This window comes from Peromyscus maniculatus, chromosome 14, assembly GCF_049852395.1.
Source record: "Peromyscus maniculatus bairdii isolate BWxNUB_F1_BW_parent chromosome 14, HU_Pman_BW_mat_3.1, whole genome shotgun sequence".
NCBI lineage: Eukaryota > Metazoa > Chordata > Mammalia > Rodentia > Cricetidae > Peromyscus > Peromyscus maniculatus.
Window position 1 is genome coordinate 60,435,163 of NC_134865.1, and position 25,025 is coordinate 60,460,187.

General features: G+C 46.5%; 1 protein-coding gene across 15 annotated transcripts in view; it reads left to right on the plus strand.

The window, feature by feature from the left end:
• Window positions 1-1,647: 1,647 nt before the first annotated feature.
• Nrxn3 (neurexin 3) overlaps window positions 1,648-25,025 on the plus strand; it is a 1,618,850-nt gene continuing 1,595,472 nt past the window's right edge. For all 15 annotated transcript variants that reach the window (XR_013044430.1, XR_013044432.1, XR_013044431.1 and 12 more), the window contains exon 1: window positions 1,648-1,944. The gene's annotated coding sequence lies outside the window, so the exon portion shown is untranslated. The remainder of the gene's footprint in view (window positions 1,945-25,025) is intronic.

The following is a 25,025-nucleotide window of genomic DNA, read 5'->3' on the forward strand; positions in this document are numbered from 1 at the left end:
ATGAAATTAATTTTCGAAGTCATATTTGTTTGTGTTCCCATGTATGCTGGATGAATGGGGGTATTGAAGGGTTGGGGAAAAACATATGCAAAAAAATGGACTATGATCTGAAAGGCCAAACACACCTCAATATAGACTAGAAACTCTGGGGTTGTCTGTGACCATCTAGGCATGGCCCAAATGCTTGTCTTTCTATATCCGTCTACAGATTAGAATAACTACTCACTTATTGACAGTGCCAACGAATCCTTTACATTATTCTTTATCACATTCCTTTACTGGACATGAGCACACATCTATCTTTGTCCAATGGGGACCTTGACCACCCCATTTGGTGTCTTGTGAGCATGATGCTTGGGATACACAGCATTAAAGTTGGCTGGGGTGGGAGAATGCTAGGATGCTGGGAGAAAGTGCTTTGAAGAGCACAGGTATCCTGGGAAGGGAGGCATGCTAGCCCTGCTTCTGGATTTGGGTAGAGCTGATTTTAAATGTCTCGTCAGCTACTTCTGCCCAGATGGCCCTGAGAAACATCCATAAAACTCAAGATGGATCTCAGTTAGTATCAGAATCAGGGAACTGAAAAAGACGCTGGTCTCTGGAAAGGTTTAATAGCTGTTAGTGGCGCTCTCTGCCATTGGTGTTGGCCAGAAGAACAGTGGTGTGCTAATACATCCTTGTAATGGGGAGGTAGGAGGAGAAAAGGACTTGGAGATGTTTTTCTTTGCTGTGGGCACTAAGGTCTGATACGGAACAAAACCACCAACTGTCATCCCTTGTTCAGACTTGACTGGGGAGGAGGGGGGGGGTATACACACAGAGGCTAGCCTGTCAAAGTTGGCCGTGGATCTCTGAGGGATTTGGAGTATGGTGGAGATGCCTGGACCCCGAGCTTTGGGTACAAATTAGAGTAGACACCTCCTTCTGACCCACTGAAGCCTGGGCCTTGCCTCTGTGTCCTTTAGCGCGCAGCTCCCTTGGGATCGACTTGGCCATATTGTGGGGTCTGTTTTCCTTGGTAAGGGCCCTCTGAAAGGAAGGACAGTTTGTCGCTTTCCTTCCTATGTGCCCAGCTGCCTGCTCTTGTGTCTCATCTCCAGCCAGCAGTCAGAGGTGCCTGTTGAAGGAATGGATCCCTGTCCTAGTTACAGCCCTGACCTCCACCAGATGCTCAAATATTGCCCTGATTTTTGCAAGGGTAAGTGTCTATTCAGAGAAACTGAGGCACGCTTTAGGTTAGCATCCTCTCTACCTCTTTAGTGGGCAGTGAACAAATGCACCCCCAGGCAGTGGGGGCAGTCCTTTAGTGTACAGGAGTGTGAGGTTTTCTTTTTCTTTCTTCTTCTTAAAAAAAAAAAAATCTTTATTTAGATTCTTGTTCCAGTTCTGGAGAGGAACTCTTCTCACAGGCTGGGGTGAGGGGCGGGTGATACTCCAGAGCCCACGTCTTACTCACAGAGGGCTGCAGAATGCCCCTTCCCCTCTGATGATATCTTCTCAGCTGTTTGCAAAACACCCAGGGAGGAGGTGAAGCCCAGAGCCAGGCAGCCTTGGCTGTCTCTTTAAATGCTGGGGTCTGTGTGGGAGAGGGAGGGGCCAGCTCTGGAGTGCGTGAAATTCCTGGGCTCCTCCGGCAGTCTCAGGCTCAGAGCGCAGCCCTACACATCTCCTCTCGCATGCAACTCACTGAAGAGGGAGAGGCGGCGTGCCCTCCCCTCACGCAGCCACCCGCAGCTCCAGACACACAGGACCTGCTATTCGCACCTCCAGCATCCTCCCTTCTTCCCTGCCACTCCCTCTCAGAGAGAGAAAAAGAAAAAGAAAAAGGAAAAAAGGAGTCAGAAAGAGTCTGGAATTTGAATCTTTCCAAGGAGGAAACACCCTGCGAACTCAGTTGATTAAACACCAAACTGACAGATTTCCAACTCTTCGGTTCACCCCGAGGTAAGATGCCAGGGGAAAAGGCAGGTAGGTAGGCAGGAGGCGAAATGACTCCAGGTTTGGTCCATTCCGGGAAGAGGTTGCACCTGAGAGGGCAGAAGTTTTCTGTTGAGAGCGACCAACCTAGATCTTTTTCTTTCTTCCTTATTTTTTCTCTCTTTTTTTAAACGCCGGATTTGAGGACCTTTATTGACCACGGGGACGGCTTTTCAACTCCCCTTTTACTTGAGTCTCTTCTGGAAGTTGGGTCTTTTTGCTCCAGACGTTAGGAAAGTCAGAAAATGTTTTAGATTTATTATATTCTTCCTCTCTCTCTCTCTCTCTCTCTCTCTCTCTCTCTCTCTCTCTCTCTCTCTCTTACTTTTTTAAAAAGGCTTTCTCCTGTTTGATTGGATTACTAATGCAAAATGATGTGATTCTATCACTTCGTTTTATGTTGATACTTTTTTTTTTTTTTTTTTGACATTTTGAAGTCACTTTCTCTCTTTTCCCGGGAGAAGGGACTTTGAGAAACACGAGAAGACAAAACAGGATGACAGGGATTTCCCCTAGCTGTTCAGGAAGCGAGGTGTGTATGTGAGAGAGTGTATGTCTGTGTGTGTATACACACTCATATGTATGATTTTTTTTGGAGGGGGCGTGGAAAGGTCATTTTTGAGTAAAATTTTAGCTTGGACTCTAGTTATCTTGGGAAGGTGGCACACTCAAGATGTGAAAAAGGAGTGTGTGTGTGTGTGTGTGTGTGTGTGTGTGTGAAGGTGCATGAGTGTGTGTGTGTGTACTCTTTGGATCAGTTACAAGGGAAATCTTCCTCCTCTGCCTTCCATTTGTTTATATTAATGATTTAGTAGCAAGCTTGTCTGAAAACTTCCACTCTGTGTAAGCACTGTGGGTTTTGCAAGCTCTCAGTGACCTTAAAGCCTCTTTCGATGTATTGTTTTTTTTTTTTCAAAGCTTTGTGTTGTATCCAGAGTTTCAGCTCTTTCCCTTTCTCTTTTTTAACCACAAAACTTAACTGCTCTAGAAACATTATACTGATGACAATGAAAAAGAAAAATCTGTCTCCCCAGCTGCCATTCCTTCCTAAGCTAGTGATGTAATACCAACCTATGGGCTCTGCTGCCTTGCAGGTGACTTACCCTGTGAGCACTTGTTAAAAAAAAATTAATTGCTCCCTTTCTCTATTAGATGTGTCCCTCTTTTGATTTGGCTCAAAAAATAAAACCATTATGTGATGACAAATTTATATGTATATATATATTTATTTTATTTTATTTTTGCGAACTGTTGTTGGGTTTAGGTAGAGTAGGTTTTCTCTTCCTTGATCTTTATTTTGTATTATTATTATTATTGTTATTATTATTAATATTTTAATGCAAAGGTCAGAGATCGTAGAGGGCTCGTCTAGGATGGAGTGATCTCAGTTGGACTGCGTAAGAGTAGATAGAATAGGAACTGCCTTCTCCCCGCTTCTTCCGGCTATTCCCGCTTTGGGGAGAGAATGTTTCTTTTGCCACCCTGATGCACCCCAACATTCTGAATGATTTTTTTCTGTCCTGGGTCTAGAGGATGGCCCCAAGAGAGAGGGGGGCACTCCTTGTCACACCTGGAGGATGGTGTAGTTTTGGGGGTCAGATGACCGTATGCCTTTGTGATGAAGGGTCTGAAGGAAATTTGAACTGCCAGCACTCTGGGCGACTTGGTTGCTGGGATAGTCTATCTGGGGGCACCTGGAGGTTAGTCATTGGAGCCCGAAGAACTGTCCCTTTCTTAATGTGCTGTTCTGGGTAGAGCCTTCCTTCATCGTTCAAGGGCTTCAGCGTCGCCTTTCAAGTTACAATGGTCCCGCTGGCTATGATGGGCAAGTTTACCTAAGGGCTGCTGGTTGTGTCGAGAGAGGATGGTGGGAGAGACTAGGCAAAGCTGGTATTTTTCTTTCTTAATCTTCAGGCTTAATCTGCCTAAGTCATATCGGGGTAAACGATATTTCAGACGGGTGCTGGTTGTGCAGACGTATTCCTATTGTTTGATTTTTGTTGTTATTGGGGAATGGAGTAAGGGCTCTTGGCCCATTTTCTGCAGCCCTGGGTTCATCCTGTAAGCCAACCTTCCTTTTGGGAGAAGGGGGAAAAGGATGGATGCTGGAAGTTCGCTATTAAAGTGAGCAACAGGGCTGGGTTAAAAAAAAAATTTTTTTTTTAACAACTGGACTGTGCAAATGCCCTTTTCTGGAGCTTTCTGGCCCTTTCTAATGAAATAATAATTTTTGAAAATTGCTTCTTAAGAAGCGAGACCAGGAATCAAAGGAATTCTAGATTTTGAGAGACTACTACGTCTTTGCTTCTCTGGTAGCTCCCTATTATTAATTACTGGGGGACTGATTGGGGTTCGGCCTCCGTTTTTGTTGCTTTCTTTTTAATGCTGCGTTCCTATGTTGATGGTTGCTGCTTATATAAGGGAGGGATGTATCGAGGTGGATTGATGCTTGGGGTTTTGAGATCGGCTACTGAGATTGGGTGGCGGTTGGTGTGTTTGTCGATGTGCATGGTAGGAAGGTCTTTTCTTTTGGATGGTGGGGGACAAGGGAATGGTCGGAGAATGGTAGATGAGATGCTCCAGTGAATGGGGACGTGAGGGGACACGGAGGTGAGGTTGGAAGTCACCGATTTGCAGAATTTCTGTCCTGTATCCCCCCCCCCTTTCTCTCGCTCCTTGAAAAAAAAAATCCATTATCTCTAAAAACACATTATTCTTCAATTGGCCTTTTAGAGAAAAAGAGAGAGAGAGAAAGAGAGAGAGGGAGGGAGGGGGAGGGGTTAATTTGGTGAGGGGGCTTGGTTGTAATTAGCCCACTGCTGCAGAACTGAGATACACAAATCCATCGGCACCAGCTTTGGGGGCTCTGAGAGGCAGCGGAGACAGGGGGTCGGGTTGTCAGCCTTGGGTGAACACTGTAGGCGGCGGGGTTGGTGTTTGGATATTGTGTGCGTTTGTGTCTCTGTGTACGTGCAATTTTGTGCACCCCACCACCAGTTTCCCCCTCCATCCTTCCACAGCCCTGCCATGGTCTTGCCTTCCATTTGCATGCTCTGTCCCCTCTACCCTCTACCCAACCCCCCTTCCCTTCAGCCCTTTCCGTCTCCATGAAAAAATTCTGATTCTGATGACTATGCGGCTCTCTCTCTCTCTTTTTTTTGTCTTTTCGCAACACAACAGTGGTGCGGTGGCCTTTCCTACATGCCACACGGATGCAGCCTTCTGATAGGAGGGCTAAGTCGGCACATCCACACACGCAACGGCACACGCTTTTGCACACACATTCTCTCACGCGCAGGCGACCGAGGACTTGATTGCGTTTGCTTGGTTTTGTTGCCTTCTCCTCTTCCCCCCGCTTCCACATCCAGCCATGGCCCCTTTGCCCATCTTCACGCAGGGTACACAGTAATGCTACAGCCTCATCTTCTCCTTGCCATCGCTGCCGTTTTCTTTTTCCTTTCGCTATTATTCTTTCCTAAATGCTGTGGTGTGTCGCAGTTCATGGGATTAGTATGTTGGAGAGCCTTTTGGGGGAGGAGACCTCATGAGGAGGTGGGTAGATGACATTAATGTTTTTTTTTTTTTTTTTTTTTTTTTTTTTTTTTTTTTTGGGCCAAATAAGCACTCCGTGATAATGATCCAATTTAACCATCCATGAAATCTATGTTTGCGGCACACTGAAGGGAGGTTGCAGGGGAAAGCAGGGTCTGGACTGGATTACCTCTGGGGGAACTTGATGCCTGGAGAGCAGGCACAGCCTCCAGCCCCACGCACATGGCTATGCGCTCTCACACACGCCAACACACACAACCCTGATCAGTGGACTGTGTCAAGCCAGAGGGCACTGCAGACTGTCCCTGGGACTTGTTGTGGTTTGTTGGGAGGCCAGATCGATGTCTTTGTCCTACCTAGCTCTCCGGTGTGTGGACGATGCAAGGTCTTGAATTTCTCGGTGGCCTTTGTGTTGCCTTCGGTATGGGGGCTAGAGTGGTGTTTGTGTTTTTCCAGACAGTGCCGTGCCTCCGATTGGATGACATGGGCTTGTCAACCCTGTACGTGTGTGGTTCAGCTAGGAGGCTGCCTGACTTTTTTTGTGCTGGGTGGCAGTGTGTATTGGATATGTGTCTACTGGGGAGGTGGGGTATGAAGGTTGAAGGAAGGTGAAATTGGGGGCATTTCCTAGGAGAGAGGAGTGATAGAGTCTTCAAGAAAGCATAAAAGAAGCGGGGAGGGAGTGAACTGCTTGCAACTCCAACGGGAAGCCTCGAGTGAGATCCCCGGTCCACCAAGCAAAACTGTGGGCGGGTGAGCTCAAGGGTGATGGGTGGGTGGATGCAGACTGGAGGGGGAGAAGGGACAAGGTGGGTGAAATGAAGGGATTTCCCTGCTACCTCCCTAGCTCTGGGCTGAGCTCAGAGAAAGGCCTTGCTTTCCCAGTAGGTATCAGACACCTCTTGGGTGGTGAGGCCTTGTTGGAGGCTGCAGCCTGAGAGAGCTGAAACTGCCCTTGGCCATGAGATCAGCTAGAGCTCCTGTTCTCTCTGGTTTCTGAAGGCTTAAGCTGCTGGAACTACCAGGCACCATTTCCCCCTCCTTCTCCAGCTAGAGGTGTGTCACTTTATTAGCAATTATAAGTGAAATTGGAAAACATCAAAAAAAATTTCCTTAAAGCAAAATGTGGATTGTCCCGTCTCTCCCATGTTGTTCTCTCTTCCTGGAGCTGACCTTGAGGAGTTGGGGACAAAGAGTTAAGTCATTGCTGGAGAAAGGGGAGAGTTGGGGAGTTGGATGCCTCGGAGGTGGATTGCTGTGGCAGACTCAGAAAAGAGCTTGCTCTCCGGGACTTGGGCTCTGTTTTCCTCGGATGACCTCTCAGGGGTAGATGGGAGAGTTGTGAAAGAGGCAAGCATCCCTCCCCAGCTTGCCACCTGGACATCTACGCTGTCGCAGTTGTGGTCAGGCCTCCTGGCCCTCCGTAGGCACCTTCCCGGGCAGGGTTAGTTGTGGTGCAGTTCTGGTACGTGGACTGTCTGTGGCTTTTCTGCAGATGAAGCAAGTGCAGCTGTGTGTCTGGGCCAGCCACAGGTGGCTGCACTCGGCTTGGAGCAAGCGCTGTGGGACCAGCACTCAGTCCCTTCCTGCAGGTCATGGCCCGAATGACACCTACTCAGAGAGGCCTTTTTTTTTGACCCAGTTTTGAAAATAGTCCCCTTTAATATTCTGGTGGCACTCCTGCCCATCACCCTGTCTTTGGTTTTAATGAGTTAATCATTACTGAACACTGTCTTATATATTGAATGACTGTATTTAATTTCTGCCTATAGAATGCAAGCCCCGTGAGGTCAGGGACTTAATTCTTACCCATTGCAGTGTTCCCAGTACTGAGGGCATTCCTTTGAACATAGTGGGTGGGTGTTCAACAAATATATGCTGATTGGAGGAAAGAACCAAATAGATTCGGGCATGGATTAGTCTTTGCCCAGCATATTGCTTTCTGGGAAAGTTGAATGTTGCTCAGGGCTGTCTGAGTTCTTCCTGCAAGTCTAGGTCTGATGGAGGAGTTGCCAAATATGAACGTTCCGAGTTCAGTAGAAAGCTCTTTTCTCACGATGGCTCAGAGTCACTATGCTCCCTCACCATCCTCACCCTCATGGGAGTAGAAAGGAGGTACTTATTATATACCACCTTCAGACCCAAGAATTTTTTTCTCTGTGTAGTATCTTATTTAATCCTCCAAATAATTCAAAGCATACTAATATTGCTTTGTTGATGGAAGAGACCCAGACATCACTAAACTAATTTGATAAAATGGGCAGATCAAGGGCTCGAATTCAAATCTGACTTATTTCAGAGCCTAATCTTGTTACCTTCATATTATGCTGTTAGAAGGAAAAGAGAAATAAGCCACCTTCCCTTTTAGTTCCCTCAAATACAGAAGAGGAAAGCAAGGTTCATGGATGAAGTGGCTTATTGAAATCATCTGTAACACTGGTGTGGCCACAGCTAAAATCCAGGCTTCCTGGATGCTGTTGTGATGGCCCTTCACAACTGTCCATCAGCTCTCCTTCATTAATCAGGGAGCGAGGTCTAGGTGAGGCAGGATGGCAGGTGTGCCTTGTAGGAGAACAAGTAAAATGTCTGTAGAGCTAAAGAAATTCTGGATGGTGTTTCAGGGTTCTAAGGCTAGAAGGTTCCTGGCGAGTTCTATTCTCAGGTTGCTATAGCCAGAGTGTGAATCAAGGTTATCCTTTGAAGGTGTTGAAAGAAGAGAATCGTGTGTGTGTGTGTGTGTGTGTGTGTGTGTGTGTGTGTGTGTGTGTGTGTGTGTATGCGCATGCATGCATGCATGCATGCATGTGTGCATGTGTGTGTGTGTTGGAGAGTGTTCAGTGTTCTCAATGCACATGCCACCTTGCTCATCAGTGGTAGACCTAGAAGTCATAGGGGCACCATGATGTAAGACGCCTATGTCTGCATCCTGACATCTGGAACTGAGGTGCTGGTAGGCTTTCCCAGGCTGTTAGCTCTTGATTCTTAAGGAGGAATGTATAGGCCTACACACAGCATCTTTCATTTTTGTTCTTAGAGATAGTTGAGAGACATACTGGTTGGAGATACTGAGGGTGTCAAGTGTGTGTGAAGGTCTTGTACCAGTCTCCTCTGCTCCACCCTAGGGGTAGACTTGAATGACCCTACATGGGGATTAAAGATGGATGACATTGAATAGGGGTTAGAGATGAATGACCTGAATAGAAGTTAGAGATTCTAGCTGAGAGTGCATTTGTTTATTTGGGGGGAGGCAGAGCAAAATGGAGCTTTATAACCGGGAAAGGGTTATCCTTGGCAGGAACCTTGAAGCATGACACCTAGTCATTTCTGTGTGACCTTGAGATGGTGTAAATGAATGCCCTGGTTTGTTGACAGTTCCTGTAGACTAGACTATGTCCTAGTCTAATTATTAAGTCACAACGGTGTCCTGGTTTGGGTGAGAAAATATATGCTCATCCTTCTTTGAGATGACATCACCTACTTTCTCTTAATGGGACAGAGGAAAGAAGGGGGCATACTAGAGACAGAAATCCAATTTTATCTCAAGAATGTAGTCAAGAAGAGAGCCATTCTCTAGTGACACTTCCAATTGCCCCCACTTTATAAAGGATTAAGACCTAGATACTCTAACCAGTTCCACTACTACTATGTCTTCTCCTACTATCCCAAGAAGTCTTACTGGGCTAATGATAACATTTGATTCCTGACTATGCACCAGGCATTATGCTTAGTCCTTCACCCAGGCTATCTCACTTAGTCTTCTGACCATGCTGTAGGGGAGGAAGAATTATTGCTATTATAGCAAAAAAGATGTTAGGTAACACACCCAAGGTCACCAGATAGGGACTGGCATGCCTGGCCTTAACCACTGTGCTGCAACCCATCTGTGGAGCTGATTCTGAGAGCTGTCCCACACTCTGGGATATGCTTAAGAAGTTGGTGTTGGTCTGAGGAGTTGGGATTAGAAAGCGGGGCTACTAGTTCAGGAGTGGCACGGCTCCTAGATTCTTTTTAATGGCACTTTGAAAGTCTGCCTCCCGTATCTCAGTGACCCTCTTTACTTCAAGTCCCCATCTGAGGAAGGAGTTATGTGGTTTGGAATGGCGGGCAGGTGATAGAGAACCTGAAATCCACCTCTGTTTTGCATCTTGATCCAAGGCCCCGTGGGCATGGTGCTGTCCATGGTCCTGGAAATAGAGCCTGACCCTCACGGTGAGAATCTGCTAAAGAGACGATAGTTTAGCACCTGGCTCTTCTGTTGTTTTGTTAGATGGACAGCATCCTCATTTGATGAGGAAGTTGGTAGTTGGAGAGACTAGCTAGCATATTTAGGATTGCCAGCAAGAATTAGCAGGCCTTAGGTTCAAGCTTAGTTCTCAACCCAGAGACTTTACTTTCTACTCTCTATGGAGCCACAGAGAAGAGGGGCATCTTTACTGAGAACCAGAAGAGGAAATATTCCTAAGGGAAATCTTTATATCAGTTCCCAATGTCTGAGCAAGGACTTCTGGGTTGTCATCCTGGTCAGTCATTGCTGATCTCCTTCCCCTCATCCCAGCTAGGGCAAGAGAACTGCTGCTGGCCTTAGGTTTGAATGAGTGTCGATTCAGTCTGGAAAAGGAGGAAATGGAACGCTTCATGGTGTCACAGAAGGGGTGCCCAGGAGTTCCCCCTTTCCCAAAGAGCATTGTCCTGGCAACAAGCTAATAATCCTCCTCCCCTCTGCCTTGTAGGGTAAGACAAGAAAGGACTAGAACCTGCTCCCCAGAGATGGGAAGACAGGAGCCGAGAGGGAAGAGACTGGGATTCCCCAGGCTGACAGACCCGGAGGAGAGAGAAGGAACTTTTCCTTCGCTGAGAGGCAGGGACTGGGAAAAGTGCTTTTCTGTCAGAGGGGCCCCTCTGCCGCCCCCAAGCTGGGCTGCATTAGCTTCATTGCGGTCCCATTGAAGACTGTGTTTATTTTTCCAATAATGTGTTAATTAAACATCGATTTCCGGGTAGAGGAAAGGGAATTGGATTGCTGGAGCTAAATGGAGTGAGGCGGATTGGGAAGCGGTGAGAGGGGCCCCATGCTGGAGTCAGCATTCTTCAGGATCACCCAAAGAGGGCGGAGGGGTGCTGGGGCAGCCTTCTGGCTCCCAGTTTTCAAATGCTCTCTCTAGAAAGAGCCTTCGAGGAGCATCTTTTCTACTTTGATCATCAGCCTTCTATGGACCCTTGGTCCAAGAAGGAGGTACCATTCATTATCTTCTTCTACTTTTCTGAGCAGTTTTAGCTTATGGAGAGACGGTGTGCCAGATTTTGCTCTCGCTACTCTGGAAGCGCACACTGGCTAAGCAAACATAGGGTAGGTCGTTTTTATAATTCCACTTGGGAGATGAGAAAACTCAGGCTCAGAGATATAAACACATTCAGGGTCAAAGACTCGGTAAGGAAAAGGAGTTACAGGGCCTAAGGAAATGGCTTAGTCACTTGCCATATCAGCATAAGAACTTGAGTTCTTATGTTGGACCCCCAGTACTGACTTAAGGATGCTCGGTGCTGTAGCATCTTCTATAATCCCAGGGCTGGGAAGCAGAGACAGGAAGATCTATGGAGCTCACTGGCCAACCAATCTAGTGAGTTGGTGAGCTCCAGATTCAGTGGGAGACCCTGTCTCAAAAAATAAGATGCAGAGAGGTTGAGGAGGACACCCGGCATCAACCTCTGGCTTCCAACTGCATGGGTACACACATGTACACACAACTGCACCCCACACACCCCAGTAAACACACCTATACCACATGTACATATACATCCGCTCAAACACACAGAAGAAGCAAAGGGGTGTTAGAAGAATTAAAACTATCTGTGGTTGGCAGAATAGCCACCAAACTGTTTAAGCCCCTTTAAAGGAAAAAAATGAGAAGGCATCCAATAGCAGCAAATAAAAGCTATTTTCTCATTGACTGGGATGTTCTGGACTCTCACTGTGTGCCAGCAACTGCATTAAGTGCTTTGCACACTGAGTAGGAGAATTCAGTGAGTAGGTATCAGGTCACACCACCTCTACTGTATAAACGGACAAAGAGAGGCTCACTTGCCTCAAGTTGTAGAGCTGGTAAACGGTAGAGCTGGGATAAAATTTTGATGAAGATGACTTCGGATTTCATTATCTTTTACTGTATGTTGGATCATGGCTCAGCAAGTTGCCTATAAGTTATAGGAAACAAAGACTTGGAGATTGTAAAATGGACCCACTGGTCAGACTGTGGACCCCAGGAATCTCAGATCTTAGAGCATGGATCCACATCTGAGCCCACATCTCAGGCCAGGTCTCTGATTGAAAGAAGGCATTTGTGTATGCTTTTTTGCTGATCTAAGTTGTAAGAGTGAATTAGAACTGTAGTTCTCAAATTTTGCTCCTGTATTAAGATTCCAAACTCAAGCTGCCCTCCACAGCAACTTAGCTAGAAGTTTTAGGGGCAAGACCTGTGCCTCATATTTAAAGCACCCCAGGTTTCCATACCAGTGGCTCCACAGAGCCTCTTCTACAGAGCAGGTAGTTGGGGGGTGGGGCTGGAGTGGCTTCTTACCCCTGCAGTGAAGGAGGAAGTCAGCAAGGGCTTGCTACATATCCACAGTGTCCAATGGGGCAATGCTTAAGCTCATCATTTTCTTTTTACTGGGAGAATAGCTTTCAGACATTGGTATTCATCAACTCTCTAGATAGAGTCCTCAGACTCTTCTTACCTGCTAATCTGGGATGTGTGGAGAGGGTAGCCCTGGAAACTGTCTGGAGAAAGGAGATGCGATATTCAGGCCAGCCTGAGATCTGGATTCCAGAAACATGAAGAGTTCTCCCCACTCCCCAGTCCCCAGAGGGCAGGAAGAGTGAGGATGCCAACTGCCATGGTCACCTGTTGATCTGTGAGAGTTGGGACTCCTTGGCTCAAGGCTCAATGTCCCTTGTTGAGGTCCATTTACCTTGACTAGGTCTCTATACCCACTGGCCTTGTTTTACAGTAGTACTGAGGAAGGGGAGCTTATTCCATCCTGGAGACTCAGTAAACTCACTCTCAGGCATGACACACACACACAAATCAAAAAACCAAAACCAAAACAACAACAAAAACAACAACAAAACCAAAGTAACTCTTGCAGCAACGTGAGTGTTGAGAAGCCTGTCAGCAGTAGCCATCCTGGGGCTTTCCCCAGGGATCAGTAAACTACTTCTCTGGGGCTCATTTTAAGCTTTTCTTCCAAAGCTGTCAAAAAGTAGAGAATAGTTGGAACCTTTTAGAGCTGGAAGGGACTGTGGCAATTATCCATGCCCATGTTAGTATTCTATTCATTTTTTCCGTTCATTTGTTCATCCAACAGAAATTTATTAAACATCTACTACATCCAGGCACTGTACCAGGTTCCGGGAATACAGCCATAATTGTGAGAGGCATTTGGTTTATCCCTCCTCAAATTTAAGCTTGGGTGGAATGGCAAGTAGACAACACAAAAATATAATTACACATTGTGACGAGTGTTCTGAAGGAAGAGCACTGGGGGCTCTGAGAATGATGGAGATCTAATTTAGCGTGCTGGCACCATGAGCGGCAGCAGCTAGAATGTATTGAGCGCCCACTGTGGCAGGCATGTGCTGTGTAAGGGCTTCCTGTGCACTGCTGTATTTCATCCTCTGAGTGACTCTTGGAGGGAGGTCCCGTTATTATGCTTGCCTTGTTATAGAGGAGGAAACTGAGGCATGGAGGGTCACCCCCGAACAGCACTAAAGATGAAGCCGGGTTCTCCTTCCCTTCCGCAGAGGGGAAAGAGACTGAGAATTTGTCTTTATGTTGAGAACTGAAGAAAGGAGGAAGGTGAGACAAGAAATAGGGCAGAGACAGGGAAGCAGGAGGAGGCGATGGTTCGAGGACAGGAGTAGCAAGTTTAAGAGCCCTGTACGTGACCCTGAAGAGTATAGAGTGGATAGAGTATTCCCACCACAGAACAACCAGGTGAGGATTAGCACCTTGATTAGCTAGATGTAACCATTCTCGACCAGGTTGGAAATGATAAACACAATTTTGTCAATTAAAAAAACCTGACCAGTGTGCTGGGCAGGGTGGGACACTCCTGTAATGCTAGTACTAGGGAGAGAGAGGCAGGAGGATCAGGAATCCTAAGACTTGCATGGGCTAAGATGTGCTAGAGGCTCACTTGGACTACACAGAGAGACCTAACATAAAATAATAAACCTATGCTTTCTCCAAAATCAAACTTTTTTTTTTTAAGCAGAGAAGAATTCTCTGCTGATTCTCCTGGCTACTCAGAGCTTTTGGATGCCAGCCATTGTGGGAAACACATTACCAAATTGTCTTGCCAAATCCCCTCCAGGACCAGAAAAATTAGGAATTCTAGCCCTTTGTTGTAGGGGATGGAAGCTGGGTCTTGGGAGGTCCTGAGCCGTTCAAAGAAGAAGCTTCTGAGATTGGCAGGACTGCTTGGAGTCAGGGCCTTTGGTCTCTTAGTTTTGCTATGAAATTGTGTCCTTCTCAGGTGTGGGCCCTCTGAGCCTGACCTCTCTAGTCTGCCTACACTATGCCTTTTGAGAGGTACTAATCACAGAAAGATATGAGGCAAGAACGATAGACCTAATTCTTCAGGGACACAGATAACCAACACAGAGGGATGCTAAAACAAAGACTTCATAAAGCATCACTCGGAGGAGTGTCTACTTTTCTTCCCTCTAGCCAGCACCATTAGGTCCTGTCTTCTGGTTGCTTGGCCCAGGAGCCCATAGCCTATGTCTCTAGTCAGGTAGTAGCTTTTGGCCGCTTTGGTCTCGGCCTCTTGCTCACTGTTGAGTTGCTTCTCTTTGGCAATTAAGCTCTCTCCAAGGTGCCACCTGGGTACCCCCTCATGTGTTCCCCCAAGGTGGACGCTCCTTAGTTGTGGGGTCTTCTAGCCTCATGATGACCTACACTAAGCAGATGGGAGTGGATGTGAGACAAAGTGTGGGGCTTGAGGTTCTGGCCTTGGGTCAGAACCATGAGCGATGGGCAGGAATAAGTAGAAAGAGAAAGGAGAGAAGTTAACGGAGAACTGATAAGACAGGAAATTCTGCAAGTTTCGCAGGTGGTGACATTCGTTCCTTTGATTTAGTTTCCCTAACCTGGAGCTGGGAAAGTTTGATGTGGGGACAGATGCCCCAAGGGATGAAAGAGCTTCTCTGTCCTGACTGTATTCTCTTCTTCTAGGCTTTGAAAGGCTAGTTCTGTCAAGGGGTGGAGTTGGAAGTGGGCAGGCTAACGCTCTGCCTGGGTTCCTCCAGGGGTAAAGGGAAGGGGTCACCTCTGGACTGGGTTCTGAAACTGGCAAGAGCAGGGTTTGAAAGCAACCATTTGACTCTCCAGATTCCCGAACTAGACAGAGAAGAGAAGGCGGGCCTGCTTCTCTGAGACAGGGCGGGTGAGTGGGAGGGAGGAAGGTTGCCAGGAGTGGGTTTAGGAATGCACATGTTAGTCACTTATTTCTCTTGGATGTGTGGGGTTATTATTATTTTTCTAACATTTAAATGCTTATAAAGTGACTTGATTTCCTTACTACAAAATAATACATGCAGTGTGTGTTATAGAACATTAAAAAAAAAGCTAAAAAAACAAAACAAAAGAAAAAACCCCAACCAAACCAAAAGGAAAGAGACACCTGGCAGTTCCTTCTTCAGACAGACCACCAATGAGGGAATTCTGGTATCTGCTTTGCCGGCCTAATTTCTAAGCATCTGCAAACCTGGACATGTTATTTTGTTTTTTAAAGAAGTTCATTCACTCATTTAACAGGTCCTAATTGAGCACCCACTCTTTGCCAGGCACTGCACTCACATTTTGGAAGCTGTCACACTAGCCTGGTTTTTCCGCTTAAAGATGCAGCACGAACATGCTCCCACAACAGCCACTCATGTCTCCGAGCTTCCAGATTTAGATTTGGGGTGTAATGAGGCAGTTGGCAAATGTTGCCAGCTCAGGTCTTATCTTAAGAAGGAAGGGAAGCCTGCTGAGCTCCTCTGTCCTTGGCACCTCCTTGAGAGAAAAAAAGGTGTCCTCTTGCTTGGGAAAGCAAGTGAGAGGCAGAGAGCATGGAGGGTACAGAGAATGCCTCCCGATTCTTTAGTATTAGAATCTGAGTTTTTCTGAATGAACAGTCTGGAGGGGGGAAATCCCATTCTCTTACAGGGCATTTGGCACCTGAGAGAATAGGGGGACCCTACAATTCTGGTACTGCACTTGCTTCAGTACAGAGGTGAAGGCCAGGACCATTTAGATGACTTGCTCCAGGGGCACAGGGAGGCAGCTGAGCTGGAGCTGGAGCCTGGGTTGCTGGGGCAAAGAACGGTGCACAGACAGATGGAGGATAGGCAGGACACAAGTAGTCCAGGCTATCCCAGGGGGCTGGAAGTCTTCGCTTGAGTTGTGAGATGCAGATTTCATTGCACTCTCACGCAATGCCCATCTGAAGTTCCACCTTGGTCTGGGAGGAGGGTACCTGAGAGAGAAACACACACTCTGTAAAGCCATTGTAATTCACAGAGCAAGGTGGGACAGGAAGGACTTCAAAAGTTCAGTGTTACTTGTGTCTGTTGGCACTTCCTTTGTACAGGGCAGAGCATGAAATGCGGGGTATGAAGAGATTACCATTCTCCTTCTTGAGAGAAAGCCCATGTGGCTGCATGCCATTGCTTGAGAGACCTTGATAGTGTGGGAAAGAAGGAACACAGGCTTCCATGGAAGGGGTGATGACCTCTTGCTAAAGATGGCGATGAGGAAGGCTTCACCAGTGAGGTCGAGTTGAAGGTGGCTAGGGATGACAGGAAGCAAACAAACAATAAAACAAAACAGAGAAACAAAACAAAACAAAACAAAACAGCATGGATTCCCCCAAGTACCAAGAGGGTTTTCCCTCCACAGAGGGTGAAGTGCGGAGTTTGAGGTGCTGCTGCAAACGGACACTCAGGGGATGGTAGGTGTTTCACTGATCTTCCTCAGATTTGGTTTAGCCTAAGTGTATCTCCTATAGCCAAGGCCTCAGACTGGCTCTGCTCATGGCGGAAGAAGAGACTGACTCATGGCAGCACCTCTTACCTTCAAAACAGAAAATGCTTCTTCCTCTTGCTACTGAATCAAAAGTCTTGGGCTTTATTTCATTCAGACCAGCCTCGGTTACATGTATTTATCTCAACCAATCATAGGAAGTTCTGGTGCTGGGGTGGAGCCAACCTATAACTAACTAACCAGGGCTGCTTCTGGGTGGTGGGTGTGGCTTGGGGTTGCTTGGAAGAAGCTGGGGTCTGGACAAAGACAGTTAGGATGTAATCTGTGTGTCCCTCTCAGAGCAGTTGCATGGCTTGACACCCTCCTGCAGAAAGAGATCGGTTGTGGTGGAATCCTTCCTGAAATTTGGCAGTGAGGATGTTGCATGTCTGACACAGGCTCTGGTCTTTCAGTAGAAGCCACCAAACTGGGCCAGTGAGCTAGGTCCAGAATAGGGCCCACGTGGGCGTGTCTGACTCATCTTGGCATACGTAGGGAGGAGGAAGGAGAGACAGAGCAGGAGGGTAGCTACAAAGGGCTGAGTGAGCCAGGCTTCCTCAGTTCACAGTGCTTTTCTATAGTTCTTGTCATTCTTTGGAAAAAAGGGGGACCTGGATCACCCAGGACTGAGGATTAGTGCTTTCCATAAAAGACCTTTCAAGGGCCTTGGGCTTCCAGGCAACACCTAGGGCCTAGGAAACTGAGTTCATGCTTTGTGGACCCCATATCATTTCTACATTTGCATCTTATGCATGTTAGGATTCTCTAGGCTAAGCTTTGATTGATAGGTACCTTGGCAAAACTACCATGTCCTGGGGCATCTGACAGCTTTTAGGACTTCTGTGCTGGTTTCTGTTCGGATTTAGCTGGGCCTCTCTGGGTTCTGGACTGTGGAGAATTAATTTGCTTTAGGCCTCAGAAGTCACTAAGATGCATTTTGTTTGTTTGTTTCTTGCTTTCTTACCAGAAGCATCCGCCTTTTTATTTTTATTTTTTTTAAGGCAAGAGTTCCACCCTGTGCTGACAAAAGAAGGTTTCTTTGACTTGGCGAGCTTCCTATGCTATAGATTTATTGAAGTAGTGGAAATTGAGCAGGGAGTGGGGATGGAGATGGCTGGAGGGTAGCCCCATGATACTCAGTGCTTTGGATGGCCAGGCTGCTCTGAGCTGGTTCTTGGGTGAGCCCTAGACTTGGAATGCTAATGAAAGACCTGTGTTAGAGTGGTAGGATTCTTGGTCATCAGCCCTATGACCCTGGACACTTGACTTCCAAAGTTCATGGAATAGTCATGAGTGACACCCTATATGCTAGGAATGTTTTGGGGTATGTGCATGTTGCTTAATTTTTGAGTAGCTCCAGGATGGAAGTGAGAATGAAGGGCTGAGCTACTGAGGGCTCCATGTGTGCACGCACTGCCCCAGCTTTCTGTGTGTGCTATCCAGATTCTCGTGGTGAGATGGCCCCAGAAAGGAAGGATTAGCACCCTTCCTTTCCAGGAGAGAGACATAGAAGTTCAGAGAGGTTAACTAATCTTCCCAGGGCTTCTCAGCAAGTTTGTCCTTGAAGCATGCAGTGCTTTGGATTTTAAGATGTAAAGTCTGTGCTTGGGGGCATGTACAGAGACTTGGTGGTAATACCTTGCCTTTTATTTATTATTTACCTGCGCAGTGAGTGTATCATTCTGTGTAAGTCAGAAGTAATTAGCAATTCCTGTAGTTGGGGATGGGCTAGGACTGATTGATTTGATCAGTGTCCTCTAACTCACAATCCATTCAGCTGGGATTGGAACCTACATGATCCGAAGTCAAGAATACACACTTCCACTGTTGATAGGGGCCTGTGGTCCTGTCTGCTTGCTAGGAGCCATGGCCACAGCAGTGAAGATGGTAATAATCATCTTGTGCTGATCAGATTCAACCTCTAGGAAGCTCCTCTTAGAGATTATAAAGGGCTATTTCCTTCGGTAGGCAGGGCTGGCTCACTGTGTGGACAAGGCTGGCTTGGAATTCATGATCCTCCCACTTCTGTCTCCCATCTGCTGGGCTCACAGCCATGGACAACCATTTATTTTTTCCCTTTTCCATGGACCCTTTCTTTTCTAGTACCTCCAAAGGGTTTGTGAGGACTAGGTGTCAAAGAAGTTAAGACTCTGGTTCATTGGATAAGTACATGACGGATAGGGTTTTGGGTTTTGCAGGAGTCATGTGATATAAGTTAGGGCAGGAGGTAGGAAATATCAATGAGCAGTTTCTAGGAATGTGCTAGTATCTTCCATGTGTGCTATGGATGGAGGGTGAGTCCCTAGTTGGAGCTGAGGGATGTGGGCTTTTGGTAATAAATCCATACGTAGAAAGCATTCATAAGCCTGGGACTGCCTTCTCTACTCTCCTGGAGGTTGATGCTGCTACTGTCATTCTAGAGATGGAGAAACAGGACAGAGGAAATTCATTGCTCATGTCTCCTAGATAGTGAGCTGTAAACCAGGATTTGAAATAATGATACATGAACAGGTACTTTGTGATTACAGAATATCGGTGTTAGGAAAACCTTGCAACTAATTTGTGTTTTACCAATCCTTGAAAGATGTTAATTAACTCCGGACAGTTGGGGAAACAGGCTTAGAAGCCAAGTGAATGCTACGACTAATGATCTCCAGGTTCAAGGTTACCTCCCCGACTCCAGTTTGGAGCAGGTATTTGGAGGGCAAATGTAACTGCGTAGAGGAATCTGGCAAGACCAATGGGATGGCCAGGTTCCATGCTTTATCAGAGTCTGACTTGAAGGCCCTTGGGGGCGCCAACATGACAAGTCAAGAGGTCAACTCCTAAGAGTTAGCTGATCACACTGCCAGTCTGATGCCATGGAAACTTGTGGGACAGGGATAGATTGCAAATGTCGTACGAGGGAAGGTTCAACTTAGTAGACAGGGAGGGCACCAGATCTCATGTTCATTGAGCTTTTCTTGGTCATGTGGGCTTTATAGTCTGGATTCATTAAGACCTAAGGCATAGGCTCTGTGTCACTTGGGCATGAATGCAGTGAATCTATTCTGTGTGCAAACTTAAGGCGAGCTACCTCCTCCTCCTCCTCCTCCGAATCTCAGATTTATCCATAACAAAATAGAAAAGTCACACCTACCCCTCCTCAGAATCTCAGATTTATCCATCACAAAATAGAAAAAGTCACACGTACCCCGCAGATTGGTTGCGAATATTACATGAACAATTAGAGGTAAGTGTATGTAGTCTCAGACTTCTGTCTGGCTTGAACCTCTCTGTGGTTCCAAATTTATGTATGTATCTCCCCAGTCACATCTTTGTTTATACAGTTTGACTTCAGCTCAGAGTGTATGCTTTCCCTTCTGATTTTATCTCCTGCCCTGCCCTGCTATTTCCTGTGGTCCCTACTTTAGAACTAGGTATTCCCACCCTGCTACTTGCTCAGACCTATCTCACCTAGACTTGTCCCTCAGGTCTTCTTGCCCTCAAGCTCCGCCCACATGCAGTCTGTAAGCAATTCTGGTTTGTTCCTCTTAGCAATGGACCCGGAATAGAACCATGCTTCTTACCACTGTGGCCCAAGCTGTCCCCTTCCTGCTGCAGCCACGCCCTCCTCACTTATCACTTAATGCCTTCTCATCATGGACCCTGTACATTTGTTTCGCTGTGGTTTTATTTTGTTTTTGTACATTTATTTATTTACTCTCTCTTTTTCTCTTTCTCTCTGTCTCTCTCTCTCTCTGTGTATGTACATGCACATATTTGTGGACAGCTTGTGGGAGTCAGTTCTCTCCTTCTATTGTATTGATTCTTAGGATTGAAACTCAGGCCATCAGTCTTTGGGGCTAGAACTCATACCCACTGATCCATTTTGCTGGCCCTGGAGGGGTTTCAGAATGAAACTCTAATACGTCACTCACCTCAGAACATCCAGGGCATCCTATACCAAGCCTAGATGAGCCCCAGGGTCTGCAGGGCCCTTCTAGTTCTGCCCCCCCACATGTCAGCCCCTCTCCCACCCCCTTCCACTCTGCTGGCTGCATCTACTTGGGTCACATTAGTGACTTTGCTGCTCCTTGAAGTTTCTAAGTCCATTGCAGCCTCCAGTCTCCTTTGTCCTGGATGTTCCAGGCCGGAGCTGGGCTTCCCCAGTCCTGCTTATAAATGAGCTTCCCTGAGCAAGCTTTCTCCCAGTCCTCTCTCTGGAGTAGCACGCCCCTCCCCAGCGCTTTCGTCTTTAATTTCCGCAGTCCTAACAGCACCTGACACATGTCGCATGCATGTCTGTTATACTTGTCCATGGTCTCACCTGAATAGGACCTCATGCCCTGAGGGCTGGTGGGTACTTTGTTTTGTTCTGGAGCAGCTTTTCTCAGGTGGTGAACACTAAGCCAACATCTGTGGAGTGAATGCCTCTCCCCCCCAACCCCCTCCACAATTTGGCTTCATTGGGTCATTGTCACTTTTTCACCCCAGCCTTGGGGGTCAAATGAGAACATATTATCAGTGTCAGTTCTCTTCCCAGAACTACCTGTGAGAGACAGGGCATGGCGCTTTTGGAAACAACGCTATGTTCTTTCTTCTCATAGAAGGAATCCATAAGCCTTGTGCAGAGCAAAGACACAACAGCACACATCCCCAAAAGACCAAGGCAGATTCAGAAAACAAAAATTCACAATAAAGAAAATGAAGAGAGGACTCATAACTCAGTAGGCAAAGTGCTCGTGGAGTGGACATGAGGTACAGAGTTCAGTCCTCAGAACCAACCCATGTGAAAGCGCCAAGCATGGTGATGTGCACTTGCAAGCTCTGGAGGAGAAAAGCAGGATGACCCCTGGGGCTCTCTGACTAGCCAGGCTAGCCTACTAGCTCCAGGCCCCTGAGGAATCCCATCTCAATAAGGTAGAACTAGGGAGGCAGAGGCAGGTGGATCTCTGTGAATTTGAGGCCAACTGGTCTACATAGTGAGTTCCAGGCTGGCCACGGTTACATAGTGAGACCTTGTCTCAAACAACAAACAAACAAACCCCAAACTGAAGAACAAAAGCAACCCCTCGCCTACTAAACTAAGAAAGAACAAAAGAGAGAGAGAAAAAAAACCATCAGAAAACAAAGTGGACAGCATCTGAGAAAAACAGCTGAGAAACACACACACACACACACACACACACACACACACACACACACACACACACACACACACACTAAAGCTCTTGGAATCCTCCTACCTCTCAGATAGAGCCACGGTCCCACCACAGGCTTTCTTGTGACCACAGGTTCTTTTAGGGCAGGGATGAATCAGAAGGAGTATTACACAAATGAGGACTATTGCTAAGGACACTAAGGGCACACAATGTGCTCTGGTGGGAAGTGGTAGGGTAGGGTAGGTCTCATCAACGACTCTTTTTAAAAAAAAAATCTTTACATATGAAGGGAAGTCAGTTTGTTTTAAGGCAACATTCTTGCATAAGGGAAGACAGCAAGGTACTTGCTTGAAGGAGAGAAGACAAATACATTTTGCCTTTTATTCTGCTTACTTTTCAAAGCACCTACTTAGATCAGACTTTCTTTAAGGTCATGAGGGCTGAGTTTTAATACAAGAAGATTCATGTTAGTCGGACATGAGACTGAGGCAGGAGAATGGCAGCTATTAGATGACTTACCACAGCAAATGCTTCATGCATGGCACAGTCTTCCCCCTACATTCATAGGCATATGTTTCCTACTTGAAAGCCTGAGACTGCAAATAGTACTAAACCTGTGTATACTGTGCTTCCTCCCTGATATATTTATAGTGAAGCTTAATTTATAAATTAGACACAGCTAGAGATTAGCCATAATTAAAAATTAAATAGAATTATAACAATACATGTAGTAAAATTGCTAGTGTAACTGCTCTTGCTCTGGGGCCATTATTAAGTAAAATAACACTATCCAAACACTAACTACTGTGGTATTCTGACAGTATCAACAAGAACTGGTGATTAGCGGGTGAGTAACACATACTGTGTGGATACAGTGGACAAAGGGATGATTCAGTTTCCAGGAAGGACATTACTCACAATGGTGGGTATATGAAACTTGATGAATTATTTTCTGAACCTTCCCACTTAATGTTTTTATAGTGCAGTTTACCAAGACTTATTGAAACTAAAACATGAAAGAGTAGATAAGGTGGGAATGAGCAACTATAGTTAACTTATTTCACTCTCATAGCGATCTTAAGTGGCAGGAATTTTCAGTTACATTTTCCAGGCAGGACCTGGTGGCTTGGAGAATTTGAATGGCTTCTGCAGGTGTATTTCTTCAGAAGTGGTGTGTGATTTGAACCCAAACCATCTCCCAAGAGCTTGCATTTATAACCATGAGAAGCATGATGACAGGCAGATTGAAAGGGGCAGCTTTGCCAAAATGGAAGTGTATTTGATGAGCTGTGTGAGGAGGCTGGGTTTCCATAGAGACCTTTTGTTCTCTTCCCTCTCCTCCTATTCCCATATACTCTGTTGTGTTGCATGTTATCAGACACCTTAGGAGACCCCGGTTCTTTGTCTTAGGGAAGTTTCTCCTGGAAATGCCTGCTGATGGCTTGATGAAATTGGAGGGCTGGAGGTGGTACCAGCAATCTGAATGATGAGGAAAATCTTGAAGTGGAGATAGTGAGAAAGCAGCCATGCAGGTCATTCCCTAGCCTTAGGATTAGTTGTAACAGGTACCTTTTCCTGCAGACGAGTAAGAGTTCTAGAAGTGAGTACACTATAGAGGGGTCATTAAATTAGTTCTTTCTTTTTCAACCCCTTGAAAACTTGGCTCTAGAGATGAGAGATGATGGTCTGAGGTTACAAAGTTAGTGTGTTGGAGGTGGGGGGGGGTTGGGGGAGTGTCATAAGGCCACAGTGGGAAGATATAAGTCATAGCCTTCTGTGTGAGAGTGGTTTGCATATGTTTCTTAGAGAAGAAGTCCTATGGGCTCCGTTCAATTCAGCACATCTTAATTGGGCACCTCCAGACACCATAGTAGGTGCTCGAGATGGGGTCTGCACAGTGGCTGTAGGTGACATCTGGCAGAGTGGAAATCTGGTGACTCTATTGAGTGGAGTTGATGAATGAGGTATGGGGACAAGAGAGGGATCAGTGTACAGAGCTCCCCCGGTGCTAGTGTGAGTAGCCTTCAGATAGTTGGCTCCAGAACTTCGCTCCCAGGGATGGCGGCCAGGTCCAGATCTCCAGGGCAGGCTTCACATATTTCAAAGAGGCCAGGCTAAGAGAGGCCTTGGAAGTGTCAGGACTACAGCTTGAATCTTTTTCAGTTCTTCCTTCCTTACAAGAAGTTTCCATTTTCCCCAAACTCTCTGATTTCCCCTCCATCTGTCCATGGCCATCAGCTCTCCTGAGCCCCCTTGTCTATACAGAATAAGAATATGGAGAATATGAATTGATAGAACACGTACTAAGCTGAGAGAAAAATCAGAAATTAGTCAATTTGGGATTCACTCAGGCAGCTAGATACAGGTCCAGTTCTGATTCGATGGATGTGGTTGTCACAGACAGCTCCAGCTGCCCAGGTTTTTCTGTCAGCTACAGAATCTTCCTTAGTGCTAATATGAAAGTTTGGGGTTCAGTTTGACCTCTCATTCTAGAGATACATAAACTGACTCTTAGAGAAGTAGAGGTTTGGGGTTATATAAATAAAGTCATGCAGCAAGTTGGTATGCCTTGACATCCGGACACAGTAGTGCTTAAAACACCATGAAGCTGGGTAGAGAGGATGTGTAGGAATTCCAGACTGACAAGGCATGGTGATCTGTGTAATGCAAACCAGTCCAGCAGTCTTTGGGTGGAGGCCGAGGCCTATGTTCTGCCCAGAATTGTCTCCCCCACCCCCACTAAGAATCTTGGATATCAAGTAAGAATGGGACTGAAAGGATCAATGTTAAGCTTGACTGTTCTGGAAGACCAGTTCAAGGTCACCTGTCTGCCCTTGTCTTTGGAAAGTCCTCTCCCTGGGCACAGGAGCACTGTTCTTGATGGCTTGTAAGCTCTGCCCTCCTCTCTCCCTGCCTTGCATGACCATCTTGTTGTACCTCCTATGTTACTTACTAAGTCTCTTCTGAAACAGGTTCCCACTGCCTCTCTGCCTCAAGAATTTGACTCCTGGGGAGGAGCTAAGCACTGAATCTGGAACAGTGGCATGATGTGTGGACACTCCAGTCCTTTGCTCTTCATGATGCAAGTCTTCTGGATGCAGTGGGCTGAGCACAATGCTCAGAAGCCACAGATTAATCTGGCTTGGCCTTGCTTTGGCATTTTGATAGGCAATGTGGAGTGTGATGGAGAGAACTGCAGAATCTTTCTTTGACATTTACAATGGGCTTGTATTATCGGCATTTTTCATGTCTGGCTCAACATAGTTAAATGTACGTGTGTGTGTGTGTG